Source organism: Acromyrmex echinatior, chromosome 6, assembly GCF_024713525.1.
Source record: "Acromyrmex echinatior isolate Ae372 chromosome 6, ASM2471352v2, whole genome shotgun sequence".
NCBI lineage: Eukaryota > Metazoa > Arthropoda > Insecta > Hymenoptera > Formicidae > Acromyrmex > Acromyrmex echinatior.
The window spans coordinates 12795288-12803087 of record NC_141857.1 but is presented as its reverse complement, the minus strand read 5'-3'; the positions used below and the strand labels follow the sequence as shown (position 1 = coordinate 12803087).

General features: G+C 38.7%; 2 pseudogenes; both read right to left on the bottom strand.

The window, feature by feature from the left end:
- Window positions 1-4701: 4701 nt before the first annotated feature.
- Window positions 4702-6603, bottom strand: LOC147909482 (uncharacterized; annotated as a pseudogene).
- A 172-nt stretch (window positions 6604-6775) lies between these two features.
- LOC147909481 (uncharacterized) lies at window positions 6776-7800 on the bottom strand (annotated as a pseudogene).

The following is a 7800-nucleotide window of genomic DNA, read 5'->3' as shown; positions in this document are numbered from 1 at the left end:
ATCAATCTCTTGTACGTATAGGATCCATGCAACGATAATACAGGGCATTTTTGCATGGATAAAGGATCTGTCCCGCCTTGTGAGATCACAAATTACGGCAAGAAAAAATAAAATATAAATATTTCTGCGATAGGTATTCGGATATATTTTAAAAAGAAAAAAATTATAAACATTTTCAGCAACATTTTTTTTTAAATAATAATAAAAATTTATTATTTTCCAGTCTGCATTATTTTCAAGCACGAAATTGGAGATCCACGCAATAGACTGTGGAAAATTTAACAACTACGCGATCCGACTGCCCAGTGAAGACAAGTGGTTGAGTTTCAGCAACCACCGCAGGAAGGAACGCGTCCCGTTCTACGCCGATTTAAAATGCACCCTACAGAAGATGAAAATGGACATGAAAACATCTAGCTATACTTATCAGCAACATCGAGTATTTAGCTTAGCATACTATGCTCCATTGCTCGACAACTCGTTGTGTATGTATCGTTTTCGTCGCGATAACAATTGCATCGCATGGTTCGCCGAGAAACTTAAAAATTTAGCGCATAATGTAAATACTATTCTGTCTGCTAATATTCTCATGACAATTTTTACGCGAGATAATTGGCAAAAATTTAACAGTGCCATGAATTGTCACGTGTGCGAAAAATCATTCGCGCCGGATGACACGCGGGTACGCGATCATTGCACTTGCGATATCGAGGCCCCGCGCATTTATATTGAAATTTAAATTATAAAGATTCATATTGTTTCAACTATTCCGATAGTTTTTCATAATTTATTAGGCTACGGCGCACACTTTATTATCAAGGACATAGCTATCTCATATAAAGGACATGCAGAACTACTTCCCATAACTAAAGAAAAATATATTTCATTTACAAAATATGTCGATAGCACCAAAAATGATCATCAAATGATGATCAAAAAAACTTGTATAAAATTACGATTTATCGATTTATTTAAATTTCTCAATAGTTTAGAAAAATTAGCGTTGTATCTCGATAAAGATAAATTAAAAATTACGCGGTCAGAATTTTTTAAACTCAGCACGAAGGATTTCGATCTTCTCACACGTAAAGTTATATTTCCGTACGAGTACGACGATTGCGTCGAAAAATTGAAGGATACATGTTTACTTCCGTGCGAATCGTTTTATAGTTCGTTAACGGACGACACTGTATCCGAGAATGATTACGCGCATGCCATGAACGTATGACAGCGATTCTCTATTCGAACTCTTGGTGAATATAATAATCTGTATTTAAAAACAGATGTATTGTTGTTGGCCAATATATTTGAGAATTTTCGGAATAGTTGCATCACTAATTATGAACTCGATCCCGCGTATTATTATACACTACCGTTTTACGTAGGCGCGATGTTGAAATATACTCGCGTCAATTTCTTACCGACGTTGACATGGTTCTATTCATCGAATACGTGGCGGTCTGAGTCAAACAGGCCAATAACTACATGCAGTTGTATGATCCATCGAAACTATCGACATACCTGATGTACTATGACGTCAACAACCTGTACGATTGGGCAATGTGTCAATCATTGCCATATGTCGATTTTCGCTGGATCGATGACGTAGACAATTTTGATGTTATGAATGTCGCGTTAGATTCACCGACAGGTTACGTTCTCGAGGTTGATTTGGAGTATCTGCAACAAGTCCATGATGCGCACTTCGATCTATCGTTTTGTCCAACGCACGAGAAACCACCCGGTAAGCGAGAGGAGAAACTCCTCCCGACATTGTATGATAAAAAGTGTTACGTCATACATCATTGCAATCTGCAGCAATGTACTCATCACGGTCTCCGCATTACAAAGATCGTATACTGCAATTCGTGAAATTTCCATGATTTCGTGAGTATATTGAACTCAATACAAATTTTAGAACTTTAGGAAAGAATGAGTTCGAGAAAAACTTATTCAAATTAATGTACAACGCGGTTTTTTCGACATGACTATAGAGAATGTGCGTAACCATGTTAATGTGCGACTCGTAATGCGTTGGGATAGAAGATACGATGTAGAGGAAACCAAACTTTCACAGTAGAAGTGTTTTTTTCCGAGAACCTGGTCGCGATAGAAATGCGAGGTAAAGTTCGACAAATCGATATATGTGGGTATATGCATCCTCGATATATCTAAAACGTGTTTATACGAATTTCATTACGAGTACATGTTACTACTCTTTCATGAAAAATGTATACCGACATGGACTTATTTATTACATCGAATGCGACGATGTCTACGCTGTTATGAAACGCGATATCAATAGATTCGATAAGAGCAATTACATGATCGACAATACTTACAACATTCCGTTAGTAAATAAAAAAGTTCCCGGTTTAATGAAAGATGAAAACAATGGTGCAATCATGACCGAATTCGTCGGGTTTAGAGCGAAAATGTACGTCTTGCACGTCGATGGCAAAAAAGATACCTAGAAGATAAAGAGCATCAAGAGCAACGTTGTAGCGAGATCCATAACTAATTCAATGATATACGCAGTGCTCAATGACACAATTGAAATGACGCGCAGGCAATCGCATAAGATCGAAATTGCATGAAGTATACACCATATCCTAATCGAAAATCGTTCTGAATCCATACGATGATAAGCGGTGTTTCAGATTTTACCGACATGCTGCCATTATAAAATATAATGATGACATTATAAATTATAATGGTGACATTATAAAATATTATTATAAAAAAAATTCATTTCTTTTTTCGTATTTATGCACTTTTTCTTAATAAAAATACATTTGTATATGATGATAATATATTTAATATATATATTATATATAGTATGTATGGTATGTATGTACGTATGTATATACATATGTACGTATGTATGTATGTATGTATGTACGTGTGCATCTGAAGTGATTGAACGCAATTCTGTTTATGCGCACACGAGTAAGATCATCCACCTCATCGGCAATCTCGATGAGGCAATGGAATAACTTTTTGATTGACATGTAATTGAGTGAGATCAATTATAATATCACTCTGTTGAACCGAGAAAGAGGAGGAGGAGGAAGAGGAGGCAGTCTCTTCTTTGCAGTACTTTATCATCCATGTTATACAATAGCTGCATAGTAAAAAAATTATCACTTCACTTAATCACAGAAAATGTGCAAAAGTATTCTACCGTTAACGCTAAATGGTGAGCCCTGACTGGGATTTATAGGCGGCAGTTGTATATAAAACAATTTAGATTATAAGTGCCGTCACAAGATAATTCATGTTCCAAATGTCGAGTTGTAGTACTATGAGGACCAGATGGTTTTCATGGGCATACATCATCGTTTATGAACAAATGAGGAATACGATAACTTTAATGATGAAGATCATCATAAAGGACCAAGTCCATTAAGTTGTTTACCAATGGATATGGTTTCGCAAGTATCCGTTGAGTATGTATTTGATTTGCATAGGTGTTGCCAAAAAGAACATTAATTGCACTGGAAAAAAAATGAAATTATCTGGTTAAAATCAAAATTTTATTTCAGGCTGAAACACATTGCACGATATTTCCCACGAGAATTTGTGAAAAAAGCAAGAGCCTAGAGCGCTTAATGATTGGAAAGATTATAAAGCAACTGAAAAAGGTGTCAATTTATTTTGTACACTGCACCAATAGCCGTACAAGGTTTGGAAAAACAAGGTTACAAGCATTTTTTGCTTATTTACGCGACGATACGTGCTTTGTGTCACTCATCAAACGTCGCAAACATTGTTGCTTTTTACAAAATTTGCTCGTGACAAATTTGTAGAAAAATGTTCGCAATTTCATAAACTTTCCTATCGTATAACGTTCATGCATTATAGTAGTATAATAGTGGCGGTTTTAACCCAGGTCCTCTGAGGGGGGCGCGGGGATACTCATAGGTGCGGGGGAGTAGGCGCGGGGAGTACTGGTAGACGCGGGGAAGGGAGGGGAGGCGCGGGAAGTTCCGGCGCTATTGGTGTTTACTGATATGATGAGTCCCAGCGCTATTAGTGTTTACTGATATGATGATACGTATCGCCATGTTGTAGTGTCACGTATTATTAGGACCGCCGCCGCCACAAACCCCGTGTCCATCCTAAAGTGCGTTTCGGGTCATCACCGCAGACCTCGCGTCTATCCCAAAAAATGCGTTTTTATTTCATTAAAATAGAAATAGATATTTATTTAAATACAGGCGAAATAAAATTTTATTCCTAGCAAATAAGTTATCTATTTTATTGATACAAGCGAGAAGGCGAAAGGTATTTAAATATGGATAACCAAGCCTGCGGACTCAACCTCTTCGTAACCGAGGGAGACGGATCCGTAAATAGACTGTGGACCCGTGAAAAACGAACAGCGATTTTATCTCTTTGTCTTTTTTCTGCAATTTTCAAAATTTCTTCTAAAGATAACGAAAATGATTTTCTAAAAGAAAATGAAGCTAGTTCTAAAGGAGTTATTAATCTCCTCCGCTCAGGAATAGTTGCACTAACACAATACTCGAAAATAAATAATTTATCATAAGTGCCGTCACGAAAAGTTATCGCTATAGCGCGTCGAGATATAGGATGAATGGATGGATGGATGGATAGACGGATGGGAAGTAAAGAAAGTACATATATATATAATGATATGAACAAAAAAAAATTTTTTATTCACATATTATTACATCATTTCTTTTTTTTTACGTATTAAAAACTAAAGCCAATAGCTCACAATCGACGAGCTGATGTTTGTTAAAAATATCACTATCGCGTATAGCGTTTTTGGACGCGATGTTGGAGAATCGCGTATACTTGACATCAACCGTATCGACGAGTCGGGTTAATCGTTCGAACGTTACATCGATACATTCGTCAAACTCAAACATACGTTGTAGCGTCGTTTCGGTCATCATCATGCGTACGGACGAAGAACTGAAACGTACGAGCATAGCATCGTTCAGCATGCAAACGCTGACAGTTAGCGGTCCAACATTTATAAAATTGTCCTTGTATTCGTTTCGCAGCATCTTGTAAACATTTCATCGCTGCTCGTAGAGACCCTTCCACGTTTCGAGAGACAGCAACAGTTCATGTCCGCGATGATCTCTCAGGGCGATCTCCACGTAACTCGGTGGACCAACGTTGATTCCAATTTCCAAAAATTTGTAGCCCGTAGTCGTCAGATCGTAACGTCTGCCCAATAAACGCATTTTGCGATGTTCTATGCTGTGTATATACATAATGTTAAAAACTTCTTTCTTTTGTATATAGAATGTTAAAACTTACATGTTATTGCAGTTCTTCTTCGTTTCGTACGATGTGTTGCTGTCTTCAGCGAAGTACATTTCTTTTTTCAACCGTTCGTACAAGCGAGTATCGCAAGACTAATTGCACCCGCGTAAATTGCGATATATATAAAACTTCTAGAATCGAAGAGGGGGTAACTCTCCCCTCTTTTTCTAAGAATTGCGAACCTGTCGCAACACGTTTTATCGAGTCTTTCTATGTTTTTTATTTTTATTTTTGTTCGCGAGTTTATCAATGCTTATACTTTATGATTAATATTATATTTCGATGGCATCGATGACGTTGGTGATGAGCACGTTGGCGATTTTGACGCCTTTTCTCCAGGATATTTTCAATATCTCACTTTTTCCTTCGAAGGCGGTTGACTTGGCGGACTTGGCGACAATGGACAGTACCCCTTTCGCTCGATTGATTTTCGACGTATATATTCTTTTATTCGATCCATGTCTTAACGCTCGTAACTGAAGCTTACGATTGAATGAAAAAAGTCTAATATACTGCCTATGTACATTATATATGTACTGTCAGATGTACTGTCAGATCGGACATGTCGCGACACGTTTAACAGAAGCGTTGACGTTTTTGATACATACATACATATATGTTCATACATATACGTTCATACATATACGTTCATACATATACGTTCATTCATACGAGTACATGTATTACAAGGAAGAAAAAAAAAGAAATACGTAATAAATACGTTAACGTATTTTTATTTAAAAAATTCTTTTGCAACCACCAGTTATATATTTTCAATACATTTTGTAACGCGCAATTCTGAACATGTTGTCCACATCGCATAGTATTAGCAACATCCAGCTTGGTTAAAGATTCCAGGTCTTCGTAAACTACATTTAAGGTCTCGATGCACATGCGTTCTCGCTCATCGTCCAAAAGCAAGTTCCACAGCCACGTTCGTTTTTCGCGTCCCTTAACGTACACGATAGCATCATCTTCAAATACAGCTGCTGTGATCAGACGTTTCGCCTCGTTGTACGGGACCATCCTGTCCTCCCATCGCAATCCATGGTGATAAGCAGTCAACCTGGAAGCGCAAGACCTATCGGATCTTATCAAAAATTTCCATGGCACGGAACTCGTAAAAATGTAATGTGTGAGAACGTTCCCCTGTTTCAGCACCGCCACTTCCTTCACGATAAATTTCTTGTTAACAATGAATCCTTGCAGATCCACGAACGTTGGCACGAGCATGTTGTCGAGAAGACTGCGGTCGATTGCGACGTATCGTAGATCTTATATCGTGTTAGAGATGCATCTTAGGTGATTTTGCGCACAATATTGGTCAATGGATTATACTGAACCACGCGATCGTGTATGATGAGACAATAGGCTGTTGTATTTGCGGGTACATCCTCTTTACATTCAAAGTCTAATCGCACGTCCACGATGCCACTCTTGACTGATTCGTTCTGTCGAGAGCAATCGATTATCACGAATGGGCCATTACGTAAAAAAGTTGTAAAGGTGAGACTCGGCTCGAGATACCCGTATCCGTAGTAGCCCTTGCAGAAACGCGCGTACAAGTCGTACAGAATCGCACATCTGTTTTTGTCAAAATCCAGATTCAAGTCATCGTACGGATAACATTCCGAATTCAGGTAAAGTTTCGCATTGCTTAATTTGCAGTCGTCGAATCGACTTACATCCTCGGACATGACATTTTTTTGACCTGTTTGCATAACGAAAATAACGTAGCGCGGCTTCTCGAGTTGAGTAGCCGTCTTGATGGCCCACGAATGCTTGGTTGTGATCTGCAAGAGTGGAAATTCGTACAGATCCCACGAGCGAAAAGCCATGCTCAGATATCGTCCGCTCTCCAAAGCGCGCAGCATCGACAGCTTATTTATCTCGCTCAATAACACGTGCGGCATTCGCCACTGTACTTTGAATAATTCGAGCATTGGATCTATCGCCGGATCTCCCGTCAGACAATTGTTGTCGTTGCGCGCTTGTATTAAAATCAACTCGTGACGAGCGTTGATCACCACGCGTTTGTAATCTTCGTAAAATCCCAGCAGTACGTAGAGCGGTACACAGAAATTAAAATATCCGGCTGCAGTAGTCTGCGCATCCCAGCCGGCATTCCATAGAATCACGCTTCTGTCGGATGACAGTTACATAGTTTTTGAGCGTGCTAGTTATACCCACATTTCTATTACGGTCAATCTCCACACCATTGAGTTCATATCGAATCTCATCGAAAATGAACGCGACGCAATTATTTCCTAATGTCACATGAGCACCCTGGACCACTTTGTTCTTCGTCAATTTTCTCTCGACATATAGAAAGCTTTCGTACGGCAGTGTGTACAGATCTTGTTGCTATATGGGTATTCTTATTTCGTCGCTGTATCCAAACGTGCTGTTGGCGAACGGGCTGTACGTGTGAGTCTCAATCTTGACGATGCGATCGTCGAAGATCGGCTCGTCTTTAATGTTTAAGATATCAGTCAT